Here is a 14829-nt window from a genome sequence, read left to right as displayed (position 1 = left end):
CTGTCGGCTCTCTTCGAACAGTCGGCTCCTCCCATTGGAGGGAAATATTCCTAGCAAACTCCCCCTTCACTTTTGTGGGGAATTATTCATGTCCTTTGTCGACAGACTCTAAAGTCGGTCTATCGGTAGGTTCTTCATCAGCATGTCGGATCCATTGTCGTCAGTATGGATCTTCACGAGGGTAAACTCTCCTTCTTCGACTTTCTCCCACAACTAGTGATACGTTCTTTGTATGTGCTTGGTCTAGGAGTGGTATGCAACATTCTTGGCTAGATGTATGGCACTCTGGCTATCACAATGAAGCAAGAAATCCCTTTACTTCATCCCCAACTCGTTGAGAAAGTTTCTCATCCAAATTAGCTCCTTGTCAGCCTCTACCGCTGCCATGTACTCTGCCTCTGTGGTCAACAAGGCCACAGACTTCTGTAGTCATGACTGCCACGACACTGCTCCCCTAGCATAGGTCATCACGTACCCTGATGTGGATCGGCTTGAGTCTACATCCCCCGACATGTCTGAGCCGGTAAACCCTTCAAGCATAGGTTTTCCGACACCATACTTAAGACACACACCCGAGGTGCCTTTTAAGCACCTGAGTATCCATTTCACCGTTGCCTAGTGTTCTCGTCCTGGATTACTCATGTATCAGCTTACTGTTGCCACAACAAATGCTATGTCCGGTCTCGTGTAGACCATAGCGTACATTAAACTACCGACGAATGAGGCATATGGTACGTTCCTCATCTCAACCTTATCTTTCTCCCCTTTCAGGCACTGCTTCGCATTGAACCTGCAATTTGTCAACAACACCGATCTGACTGGCTTTGCGTTCGACATGTTGAATCTCTCTAGGATCTTAGTCATGTATTTATCTTGTGAGAACCACAACACATTCTTAGTTCTATCTCGAACTATGTGCAATCCTAGGATTTGTTTAGCCGGTCCAAGATCTTTCATGGCAAATGATTTTCCTAGAGCTTTCTTCAACCTTCCAATCTTCCTTGTATCTTGACCAACTATCAACATGTCATTTACATATAACAAGAGAATCAAGAAGTCACCTTCGTTGTACCTTTTGACGAACACACAGTGATCAGCCTGTGTTTTCTGGAACCTATGTTCCACCATGAAGGATTCAAACTTCTTGTACCACTAGAGTGGAGTTTGCTTCAGACCATACAAGCTTTTCTTCGGTCGACACACCAGGTTCTCTTTCCCTTTCAACTCAAAGCCTTTGGGTTGCTGCATGTAAATTTCTTCATTTAACTCCTCGTGCAAGAATGCGGTTTTGACATCCAACTGTTCGATCTCTAGGTCCATGCTAGCCGCTACGCTTAGAACTGTTCGGATGGATGTCATCTTCACGACTAGAGCGAATATTTCGTCGAAGTCAACACCCTTTTTTGTTGAAACCCCTTCATCACTATGCGGGCTTTATACTGTTGAGAAGCAAGCTCAACAAAGGTATGTGATGCTTATTGAGAAATAAGCTATAGTAGCTATTAGCTAATTAGCTACTAGTGGACATAAAGGTGAAACAACTATTTAGCTATGCACAGCTATTTAGCTATAGACAGCTAATTACCTGCATATATAAGTCACTTATAACTTAGGTAAAAAGTAAGTAGAAAAGTAAGAGTGAGAGTAGAGAGTAGTTGTAAGAACAGAAAACAGAAAATAGATGAGAGCAAGTTGAGCTCTACATGTAATGGAATAGAAGCTTTTGGTTTGCTACACAAAGGTAAGTCTCCTTCCCCTTCCTTTCTGTCTTGAGCACTAAACAATCCAGCACATCACGATCCGTTGTGCACACAAAAGAGTCGTAGTGCCTTCGTAACATGGTATCATAGCAGAGTTGCTCATAAAGAATATTAAAATAGTACAGAGATCTAAGAAGTTTGTTTTTGGTTGCTGATCTGAATCAGAGAGAGTTGTCTATGAAGTTAACCCTAATTGAAAGAGAAAATGGTTGCAGAGAATGCAAGCCAAATAGTTAAAGAAAAACTAGATAAAAACAATTTCCCGGTGTGGAAATTTAGAATGACAAATTTCCTGATGGGAAAAGGATACTAGGATTACATTGAAGGAGACCTAGAAGAGGCTCTAGAGATCCCTGAAGAAAATGCAACTGCTGCATAGATTAAAGCATTTAAGGAATGGAATCAAGGGGCAAGGAAAGTATTGCATTGGCTCTCACTTAGCATCTCAGATTCAATGCGTGGACACATACAGGATGCTATGCTTCCAAAAGAAGCTTGGGACAATTTGGTAAAACTGTTTGCAGTGAACACAAAGGCTAGAAAGCTACAGTTGAAGACTGAGCTAAATACCTTGGAAAAAGGTAAGATGTCAGTGAATGAGTATGCTCTGAAAATAAAGAGCATGTGTGAATCACTTGCTTCTATCAATGTGAAGGTAGAAGATGATGATAAGGTGGAAATATGCTTAAGAGGTTTAGGACCTCAATATAAAAGCTTCAAAACATCATCCTCACAAGGGATAGCATCCCAAGTTTTCCAAATCGGGTTTCAATGCTTGTAGTGGAAGAAAAAAATCAGATGGATGATGTAAACAAAGGTAACCCTGAGATTGATGGGCAAGCCCTCTACAATAGTGCTGGAAGAGGCCATGGAAGATTTGGTTTAGCTAGAACCAACAACAATAGTTATCAAGGAAGAGGACAACATGCTATAAGTGGAAGAAACAACATCAAAGGCAGGGGGAGCAATCGAGATAGAGGTAAGCAAACTTATTTGAATGATGATGGTTGTTGGTATTGTGGAAAACTAGGCCATACACAGAATGAATGCTATAAAAAGCAAAATGATGAAAAAAGAGGGAAGAGACAACAAAATAATTATGCCTCAACTCTTGAAGACTGTGATAAAGATGGTGCATTTGTGGTGCAACATGAAACAATGGCAATGGCTGAATGTTCACAGAGATGCAATGAAGAGTTTATGTGGTGTGTAGATTCTGGGGCATCTAATCATATGACAGGACATGCAAATTGGTTTGAAAGTCTAAGAGAACCAGAGATTCATGGTTATGTACAGACAGGTGATAATACTACTCACCAAATAGAGCATGTTGGAGATATCCCATTGTGGGAAGAAAAAGGGAAAACAAAGTATATGTTGAATGTGATGCATGTTCCAAACCTTGCAAAAAATCTGATTTCTGTTGGACAGCCAATGGAGCAAGGAATGCAAGTGAAGTTTAAGCAAAGTGGATGCTTCATAGAGAAAAATGGAAAGCTCATTGCAAAAGGGAAACGACAAGGAAGAATGTTTGTTTTGGATGTGGATATGCCTAGGAAGATTACAACCATGTTTGCAGGAGAAATGAATGTAATCTTAGATGTGGAAATGTGGCATAAAAAAATTGGTCACATAAGTATGCAAACCTTGAAAAATATGTTGAGGAAAAATGTAGTGGTTGGACTGCCTAAACTCAAAGACTGTGAGATGAGCAAAATATGTGAAGCATGTCAATATGGAAAGCAAAATAGGTTGCGTTTCCCTCATGAAAGACATGTAAGCAAAATTGTGTTGGATTTAGTACATACAGATGTATGGGGACCAACAAAAAAATGCATCAATTAGTGGATGTAAGTTTTATGTAACATTTATTGATGATTGCTCAAGGAAAACATGGGTTTATTTCATGAAAGAAAAAAGTGAAGTATTTAATTGCTTCCGTAAGTTTAAATGTATGGTGGAAAAGCAAGCTGTAACTAGAATAAAATGCTTAAGATCTGATGGAGGAGGAGAATACTTCTTAGATGAATTTTCTGTTTTTCTATGTAATCAAGGAATAAGAAGACAGTTCATATGTAGATATACCCCACAACAAAATGGAGTTGTTGAGAGGATAAACAGAACTCTGGTGAACATAGCAAGAGCCATGATGATTGAAAAAAATATGCCATTGTATTACTAGGCAGAAGCTGTAAACACAACAAATTATATTCTAAATAGATGTATAACATCTGGAGTGCATGAAGTAACTCCTGAAGAATGTTTCTATGGCAGGAAGCCTAGTTTAGAACACTTAAAAGTGTTTGGATGCCTTGCTTATGTTCATGTACTTGCTGAAGTAAGAAGTAAGCTTGATCCAAAAGCTGAAAAATGTATTTTTGTTGGATATTCAAAGGAGCAAAAAGGGTATAGATGTTATAACCCTTTGACAAAAAAGATTGTGGTGAGTCAGGATGTAATATTTGATGAGTTGGGCAGCTGGTACAACCCAAAACAAAATGTAGAAACTGATGAAGACAAGGATAAATCTAAAAATGTAAGAGATAACCATATAGATGGAAACAATGTTGGACAACAAAGTTCCACATCAATGGAATGTACTGGACTATCTGGAAGCTCAGGTAGTAAATTTGAATCTAATGCATGGCGTGGAAAAAATGCAACACACAAAAAATATGATGATAAAAAGGGAAAATAGAAGATGCCAGAATTGAAATGCTTGATGATGGGTCTAAAAAAATGGAAGATGTAGATTCAGATACATCATTGGATGATGAGCTTGGTATAGGAGCCTTGAAAATCCCTGGTATGGAAAAAGCAATGAAAGGTGCAAATCAGAAATTGACAAGATCAAATAGAGAGAAAAAGACTGTTGAAAGATTTGGTTATGACACATATATGGCTATGCATTATGCATACATGTCTAAAGTGGTACAAATCCCTGATCCAAATAGTTTTGATGAAGCAAAATCTAATAAGAAATGGGTGAATGCAATGCGAGAAGAAATAGATGCATTGGCTGAAAACAGAACATGGGATTTGGTGAAGTTACCGAAAGAAAAAAATGTTGTAGGTTGCAAATGGGTCTACAAGACAAAGCATGATTCAAATGGAAATGTTAGTAGACATAACGCAATACTTGTTGCAAAGGGATATGCCTAGATGCATGAAATTGATTATGATGAAATATTTGCACCGGTTGCAAAGATGGCAACATTGAGAACACTACTTGCTGTGAATGCAGCCAAAAGATGGGTTTTGCACCATATGGATGTAAAAAATGTTTTTTTACATGGTAACTTGGAAGAGGAAGTATACATGTGTCAACCATCAGGTTTTGAAGATAAGAAGCATCCAGAATATGTATGTAGGCTGAAAAAGGCTCTCTATGGATTGAAACAAGCACCAGGGGCATGGCATAAAGAACTTTTAGAATCTCTGAGAAAATTTGCTTTCAAAATGTCAAAGGTTGATCCATCATTGTATGTCAAGAAGACAAATGATTGCATTGTTGTTATCCTGATTTATGTTCATGATTTAATCATTGGAGGTGATTCCATGGATAAAATAAGAAAGCTAAAAAAAAATCTGGAAATGCAATTTCATATGAAGGATTTGGGAGAGCTGAGATACTTTCTTGGCATTGAGATGATCAGATTTGAAAGTGGTATATATATGTTGCAAAAACAATATGCAACAACTATGTTGAAGAAGTATGGTATGCTTGGATGCAAACCTATTGGTGTACCACTAGATAAGAACTGCAAATTGAGGGTTGATTTGGGAGCCAAAATAGAAGATGTAAACATGTATAGGTCTATGGTGGGCAACCTCATATATTTGACCATAACAAGACCTGATTTGAGTTATGCTATTGGATTACTCAGCCAGTTTATGCAACAGCCAACAAAGCCACATTTGGATTGCATTAGAAGAATTTTGAGGTATGTAAAAGCTACTCAAAATTATGGACTGTTTTACAGGGCTGATTTGGACATAAAACTGGAAGGATATACAGATGCTGATTGGGCTAGAAGCCAAACTGACAGAAGATCCACAAGTGGATATATGTTTACATTGGGAAGTGCAGTTATTTCATGGAGTAGCAAGAAACAAGCTACTGTTGCACTATCTGAAGTTAAAATCGTTGTCGGCCACAATTGGTTTCTCGTGTGCGGAATAATAGTCAATCTAATGGAAAGGAAAAACAGAATACAGAAACTGAGAATGACATAGATTTTAATGTGGAAACCCGAACTGGGAAAAAACCACGTGGAGTCCACAAACTCCGAAACAGAACATTATGAGAGAAAGGAATACAATCAGAGATCTCAGAGGCAACGACCTCGAGATCCTGCTTCGCCAATAGGCGGCTATGGAGCTCACACGCTTCCACTCACACTCATTCACTCTCACAGTTACGGAGGCAACAACCTCGTCAACAGTAACTTTACAATAACGCACACATCTAACATGATTGCCCTAAGTGCTTATATACTAATATAACCTTTCGACTATTTACAAGTTTAGCCTTCTAGGTTGACTATCTCCACGATTTCCGGTTTCGGCCTCGACTGAGTTGCTCATCAACACGGTTCTTCTCAACTTCCCATCCGGAAGGACCTGTTTCCTAACACTATCAAGTACTGAAGCTGAATATAGAGGAGCTGCAATAGCCACATGTGAAGAGGTATGGATGAGAAGATTGCTTTTTGATTTGGTAGAATATATAGATGGTGCAATCACAATTTGGTGTGACAATATGAGCATCATTCAGCTGGCAAAAACCCCAGTGTTCCATGCAAGAACAAAGCACATTGAAGTGCATTATCACTTTGTTAGAGAAAAAGTGATTGATGGAGAAGTGGATCTATTGTATGTAAGTACAAATCAGCAAGTTGCTGATATTCTTACGAAGGGATTGAGCATGGAAAAACATACACAGTTTAGAGACATGATGGGAGTTATAACCATCGCCATGGTAGCTGAAAAGCATGAAGAAAAGAAGATTGACGATGATCCCGAGAAAAGATAAGTTGAGGTTGAGGGAGAGTGTTGAGAAGCAAGCTCAACAAAGGTATGTGATGCTTATTGAGAAATAAGCTATAGTAGTTATTAGCTAATTAGCTACTAGTGGACATAAAGGTGAAACAACTATTTAGCTATGCATAACTACTATTTAGCTACTGACAACTATTTAGCTATAGACAGCTAATTAGCTAATGGCAACTAATTAGCTGCATATATAAGTCACTTATAACTTAGGTAAAAAGTGAGTAGAAAAGTAAGAGTGAGAGTAGAGAGTAGTTGTAAGAACAGAAAACAGAAAATAGACGAGAGTGAGTTGAGCTCTGCGTGTAATGGAATAGAAGCTTTTGGTTTGCTATACAGAGGTAAGTCTCCTTCCCCTTCCTTTCTGTCTTGAGCATTAAACGATCCAGCACATCACGATCCGCTATGCACACAGAAGAGCCGTAGTGCCTTCATAACATATACTTGGGCTCACTGTCAGCTTCTCCTTGTAGACCCACTTATTCCTAAGTGCTCTCTTACCTTTTGGCAGCTCTACTAGGTCATAGGTGTAGTTCTCATGCAGGGAGTCCATCTCATCCTGCATTCCACTCAGCCATTTTTCTTTGTGCTTGTCGGCAATAGCTCCGTCATAGCACTCGGGTTCACCTTCATCAGTGAAGAGGATGTATTGACTAGCATATGTCGTCGGTGCTCTCTTTTCTCTGAGTGGGTATCTCCTTCCACTCTTTGTTGGCTCTTGTTCGGGTGTCTCTGCCGACTCTCCTCTTTGGTCGGGTTCATATATGTCGATTGGCTTCTGAAGGTTGGACGACTCCAACTCGTATTCCTCGATCGATCTTAACAACTTTGCCGACTCAAACTCATAGTCGGTCGGTCTCTCCGAATCGACCAACTCAGAATCGGTTGTGTCGACTAGTTGTCTCCGAACATCTGACTGTGTCGGTTCACATGGCCTCAAGTCGATAGTAGTGGAGGTTGACTGGTTAGTCGATTCCGACTTCTGTTGCTTCTAGTCCTCTATGGTCTTGTCTTCCAAGAAGACTACGTCCCGACTCCTCACTACCTTCTTGTCGACTAGGTCCCATAGCCTATAGCTGAACTCATCTTCCGAGTATCCCATGAATATGCATGGTTTCAACTTGTTGTCGAGCTTCGACCTCTGATCCTTAGCCACATGCATATACGATAAACATCCGAACACCCTCATGTGTTGGTAGGAGACATCCTTTCTTGTCCACACCCTCTGTGGGACATCACCCTTCTATGGCACTGAGGGAGACCTATTGATCGTATACACAACTGTATACATCGCCTCAACCCAATATGATTTCGGCAGTTTAACATGAGAGAGGATACTTCTTACTCTCTCCATGATTGTTCTATTCATCCTCTCTACAAGCCTATTCAACTCTACTGTGTATTTGATTCGAATACCTTGGGCCTTGCAGTATTCCTCGAACTTCCCTTTATATTCACCACCATTGTCGGTTCAGACAACCTTTAACTTCCGATCCGACTCCCGTTCGACTCTTGCCTAGAACTCCTTGAAAACCAACAATACTTGATCTTTTGACTTTAGTACGAAAGCCCACAACTTTCGACTGTAGTCATCGATGAAGGTAACAAAGTATTGTCCGCCTCAGTGTGACGGAGCATCTACATAGCACACATCCGTATGTACTAGTTCCAGTGGCACTTCTCTTCTCCTTGGTGGTCGAGAGTGGAATGTTGCTTTGTTCTGCTTTCCAACTAGGCAGTTGGCGCACTCCAAGTGCACACTCCCTTTACTTCTGGTAGAAGCCTCTAGTCGACAAACAGATGCAGTCCCTTCTCACTCATGTGGCCTAGCCTCTTATGCCATATTTGTCTTGCCGAGTCGGTTGCCACATTCACTTCCGACTTGCACAGTCGGGCTTCATCATATACAATGTGCCTTCCTTCTGTGCTCGGGCCACTATAAGATTTCCTTGGCAGAACTTCCACTTGTCATTCCGAAAACTACCATTGTAGCGTCCAGTCTTCCAATCAATATAAGATTCAATGTGATATCGGGGATGTGTCGAACATCCTTCAGAGTCAGTCGACGTCGTCAGGCAGACACTTCCGATTCCGGCTATCTTGCACTTCCCACTGTTACCCATCTTTACATAACCATGATCAACGACTATGTAATTCAAGAAATACTCTCTCGACGGAATTATGTGGAAGGATGGACCGGAGCCGATCACCCAAGTGCATTCCTCGCTGCATGATTTGCACTTGTCTATTCACAAACGAACAAAAGTGCTTCATTGCTCGTAGCAATGGCTTAAATGTACTTTTCTTCAGGAATCTTCTTGGAGTCGACATTATTATCGATACTCTTTTCCTTTTTAAAGTGTCGGCAGTCTTTCTGGAAATGTCTAGGCTTTCCACAATAAAAGCCCACGAGCTTTCCTCTGGACTTCGACCTGGCTTGAAACTTTTCTCTCCGTTGTGGGCTTCTTTGCCGGTTCCTTCCTCTGCTAATATGTTGGGTCACGTTCGACTCTGATTGGGTCAGGACTCCCTTGTCCTTCCTCCTTGCTTCCTCATTCAGGATGCTTGTCTTCACCGCTTGTAAAGACAAGTTCTATTCTTGACAGGAGGTGCTGAGAGTGACCACTAGGTTCTCCCACCTATCCGGTAGTGTGCACATAAGTAGGATGGCCTGCATCACGTCATCAAGGGGAAACTTGGTTGCATCAAGTTGGTTCTGACGGGAACAACACGCTCCCTATACGCAACGCTCGGCCACAACCAAGCTTAGAATCATACACAAAAAACGGGAAATAATGAATGACACGAAGAAGAGACGAGTACGCAGGATGTTTACATGGTAAACCCAAACTAAGGGAAAAACCACGGCAGCCCACAGGCTGCAAACTATCACTATGTTAGAATGTACAACAGTGAGTTCACGGAGGCAACGACCTCGTGCTCATGATCCTCGCCACAGGCGGTGGTTACAACAGAGGCAACAACCTCTTTCTCTCTCTCTCCCTCTATACACAGTTACACGCTCTCTCTCTCCTTGCACCAACAAGAATGACAACAACAGACTAAAAGTTTGCCCTAAGTCATATTTATACTAATATGACTTTTCAGCTATTTACAAATATAGCCATGATGGATTCTCAGAAACATATTTACGAATATGTCTCTTGTAAAAAGTAACGTGCAGAAGCAAGTATGAAGACCGAACAGAAGGAAGAAAACTCAGGTTTAATGGAGAGCTTGAGCTTACGCAGTATACGCGGGGGAGACAGAGAGAGTGAGAGAGAAAAAACAAGAACTATATTCAACAACAGTACACAATCTCTATTCACCACACTCTATACATATGTGTGTTCAATGAACACTTTTATACAAGTCCTAGAAGGACTGACCGAAGTATTGACAGTACTTCAATACTCATTAAGAGCTCCTACACTAACTCCCAAATATATTCCTCACGGAATATCTTTCCTAACGGCCTCCCGGTGTACGCACCGATCCGGCCCTACCTACGCACCGGTCTGCGTACCGGTTTACGCATTCGGCCTAACCGATCGGTCCCAACCGATCCGGTCCTCGGCTTCTTCAGCCGATCCGGCCGATGTTGAGCTTGTCTCTCAACACTCCCCCTCAAGCTCAACTTGAGGCTCTTTGGGATCTTCGGGCTCACAGCTCTGGTTCCTCCCGGTTTCACGCCTCGCTCGCGCTCCACGACCTGTTTGACTCCGCGCGCTTCGACCCTTCCGGTCGGCTTGTCTGCTCATGTGGCCCTTATCAGCTCTTTTGTTGTTGCGGTGTTGACGCTTCTCCTGCCGCCTTTTCTTCCACTTGGGGCTCGGTTGATTCAGTGTATCTGAATCAAACATCCGAACCGACTCGGCTACCTCCGATCGGTTTTCGCTCTCGTCCGAGTTGGCTGTCTCCAACTCGTCTTCGGTCTTCTCGCCCTCGGTGGCGTCATCTTCCCGATGCGTGGTTGGCTTTGGCTCTCTCCTTCGGTTGCTCCCCTTCTGTCCGCTTCCAGACTTTTCCGCGGGTCCGCCCTCGGCTTCTTCAGCCGATCTGAAGTCGAACTCGACAACCGAGTCAACTGACTCAGTGTCGCGGTCTCCGCTCCTTTCCTGCTGCCTTGCTTGGTCGTTCGGGATTGTTCTCCCCCTCAAGTTCGACACGTCGAGGTGACGCAATCCGAGTGCACCTGAGAATTGCCGCAACTTGTCCAGACCAAGAGGCTTGGTGAAGATGTCGGCAGTCTGCCGATCCGTCGGAACGTACTGAAGTTCGATTTCACCGAAAAGGACATGCTCACGGACGAAATGGTAGTGCACCTCAATGTGCTTGGTCCGTGCGTGGAAACGGGGTTTTTCGCGAGCTGGATGTTGCTGAGGTTGTCGCAGTAGATCGTCGTTGGATCAGACACCTCCACCTACAGATCCTTAAGTAGCCGCTTCAACCATATGGCTTCGCATGTCGCGACAACCGCTCCTCGGTACTCAGCTTCGGTGCTCGACAGTGCAACTGTCGGCTGCTTCTTATTGCTCCACGCGATCGCGACACTCCCGAGGGAGAACGCGTATCCTGACGTGGATCGGCGATCGGCGGCATTGCCAGCCCAATCAGCATCGGTGTAGCCGACTAACTGCGCGGCTGCACCGGTCCGATATAGCAGTCCCTGGTCCTTAGTGCCGTTGACATACCGAAGTATGCGTTGCACACACTGGAGGTGCTCCTCGGTAGGTTGCGCCATGAACTGACTGATCACTCCGACCGGATAACTGAGGTCGGGTCGGGTGATGGTCAAGTATATGAGGCTTCCGACAATTTGTCGGAACCTCGTCGGGTCGCATACCTTTCCCGTATCGGGACGAACCTTGACGTTCTCGGAGCTCCTTCACTTCCGCGTGCATACGGACGGCGACAACCCGACAGAAGAACTTCAACCTCAACGCTCTGTCCACGTCTCGTTCCTCCATTTCCGCGTTGTAGGCTTCCAAGTAAGATGGGACTTTGTCCTCGTTGAAACGACCGACTCTTTCGACCACTCGCTCAACCGCTTGTTGCGCTTCTTCTCGCCTCATCACCACTCGTGCAGACTCCAACACCACTCCGACCACCATCTCCGTGAGGTCGTCGTCTTCCGACTCCATCCTCCCCTACCGCCTTTCACGTCGGGTTCACCAAAGATGTCGCGTTGTTAAGCGTGCGCGTGTAAAAGGGCGAGACCACAGGGGTCTCAGACGAGGGAAGGAGGGAAGCCGAGAAGAGGATTCCGGACGCGTTCCGGAAGCAACCGAATGAGAGAGAGAGAGAAAGAGAGGGTGAAAGAGAGGGAGTGCGCGCTTGACATCGACTCACACCCACACACACACACGCCGACCGGACTCACACCTACATGTACAGGGAACGCAGGGAAGGGAAAGCACCCGACCCCCAACAGAGACACGAATATGCACAGACAGACGCAAATGTATATATATTACAAGGGAAAGAATACATCCCCGGCTTCGAGCCGGACCAAGGTAGGTTACAGCAACGGTCTACTGCCAAGCCGCCGATCTGGGAGCTCACGGGCTTGTCGTGCCGATCGGGATCTTGCACAGGAGGCCGAGCCGAAGCAATCCTCTAGAACACAACCACGGCCCAAGCCGGCTATGCACAAAAGAAGAGAACTAACCTAACAGCTTGCCGCCATAGCTACAGCTCGACTCCCCGAGAAGGAGCAAGAAAAAAAATGAAGAAAAGAAAGAATGTAGCTAGCCCTAGAAAGAAACACAAAACGGTATACCCTTTCGACTAAAAAATGGGCAACCCCTCTACAAGGGACCATCCCTTCCTTTTATAGAACAAGGAGAGGGATGTGTTACAATGTGGGATAAATCCCGATTTACATGGGATTCTTCGTCCCGACTTAACTCCTATTATCCACACAATTATACGAGGGTGAGTGCACATGGTGCACTCCGCCGATGTAGCCAATATTTCCCGGTTTCCGCCTCTGGACGAAATTCTTCACGACACCGTGTGCACAAAACCATGGTTTTAGCCCATGGTTTTGTGCATGTCACAAGCATGGAGAGACCTATAAAAGCCTCTAGTTGGGCTTGTGTATAGGGGGGAGCTCAATATGTGATATTATCATCATCACTATCACCATCAATATAATAATCTTCTTCTTATTATTCTTGTTGATCTTCTTCTCGAGTGTTGAGAGACAAGCTCAACATCGGCCGGATCGGTTGGGACCGATCGGTTAGGCCGAGTGTGTAAACCGGGAGATCGTTAGGAAAGATATTCCGTGAGGAATATATTTGGGAGTTAGTGTAGGAGCTCTTAATGAGCATTGAAGTACTGTCAGTACTTTGGTCAGTCCTTTTAGGACTTGTATAAAAGTGCTCACTGAGCACGTCTTATGTACGGAGATTGAGTGTTATTGTTGAATATAGTTTTTTGTGTTCTCTCTCTGTCTCTCCTGCGTATACCGTGTAAGCCTAAGCTCTCCATTGAACCTGAGTTTCCTTCCTCTGTTCTGTCTTCATACCTGCTTCCGCATGCTACTTTCTACATGGTATCAGAGCGCGAGGGTTGAGAACCTCTCTGCAGCTGACACAGCTTGACGAAGAAGAACAAGAAGAACGATGGATAGAGGCATGGCGAGCTCGCTTCCAACAGAGAAGCTTGACAGAACCAACTACGCGTCTTGGTCCTACAAGATGCACCAGTACCTGCTCGGGCATGGCTACTGGAGTTATGTCGAAGGAGCTAATGACGCGGCACCCGAATTGACACACAAAGACTTCCCGTCGTGGGAGCAATCGGCGAGCAGGGTGTTGTACTGCTTCGCGTCGTGTGTGGGCGAACAACTATTGAGCTATGTTCGGGATGCAAAGACGCCGAAGGGTGCGTGGGAAAATCTGAAGAAGATTTTCACCGTGAGCACCACAACCAAGAAGCTTCAGCTCCGACAGGAGTTGAGCAACCTACGACAACGCGACTTGTCGGTGGCGGACTATACCTCGAAGATCAAGGATATCTGCGACTCCCTTGCCTCCATAGAGGTAAACATCGAGGAGAGCGAGATGGTCCAGATTTGTCTCGGAGGTTTGGCGTCGAAGTTCGGAGCGTTCCGAATGGCTGTGTGTACCCGGGAGAATACGCCGTCCTTTTTCGACTTACAGTCGATGCTCCTGGTAGAGGAGAACCACGCAGGTGTGTCGACGAGCACGCACACCGACAACAGAATGCTGTACACGGAGGGAGATAGGCCTCGTGGACGTGGAGGACGAGACGAGCCGGTGCACAATGGAGGCGACCGACGAGATCAAGGAAGATGGCACCAAAGTGATGCCGACAGCAACTCTGGACCCTCCGGAAACAGGGGGAGTCGAAGCGATGAGAACTGGCAAGGGAAGGCCATCGCGGAGTGCTGGTACTGTGGCAAGAAAGGCCACAGGGAAAGTGAGTGCTGGAAGAAGCGCGCCGATTTGGAGAGAACCGGTTCCGGAAACAGCTCCAGACATACCGACAAGGGAAATCGGCAGCGATCACACTACGCCAAAGACTCCGGGAGAGCTGGAGAAGGGTCTGTCTTCGTGACGAGACACGAAGCAAACTCAATGAAACAGAGCACCCCGAGATCGGACGAGGTGTGGTACGTAGACTCTGGCGCGTCAAACCACATGACGAGCCATAAGGAGTGGTTCTCGTACCTTGAAAAACCGATACAACCGGGAGTAGTCGCAACAGGAGACGACACTCCGCATCCGATCGCGAATGTCGGAGAAGTTCCCCTTAGCCATGTCGGGCAGAAAGGGAAACTCAAGAACGTGCTGCACGTTCCGACAATCACGAAGAACTTGGTCTCGGTCGGACAGATCGTCGACCAAGGGATGGAGGTTCGGTTTACACACCCTGGGTGCTTCATTGAGGAAGAAGGCCGTGTGATTGCGCAAGGGCGCAGAGACGGGAGGATGTTCATCCTCGATTCCACTGACGGCGGCACCGCAATGTTCGCAAAGGGACA

The sequence above is a fragment of the Azolla caroliniana genome, unplaced genomic scaffold (genome assembly GCF_043228905.1).
Source record: "Azolla caroliniana isolate FFs.n. ecotype wild unplaced genomic scaffold, voAzoCaro1.0.p SCAF_7, whole genome shotgun sequence".
In the NCBI taxonomy this organism is placed as follows: Eukaryota; Viridiplantae; Streptophyta; class Polypodiopsida; order Salviniales; family Salviniaceae; genus Azolla; species Azolla caroliniana.
The sequence above is the reverse complement of the archived record's forward strand: the minus strand, read 5'-3'. Positions refer to the sequence as shown.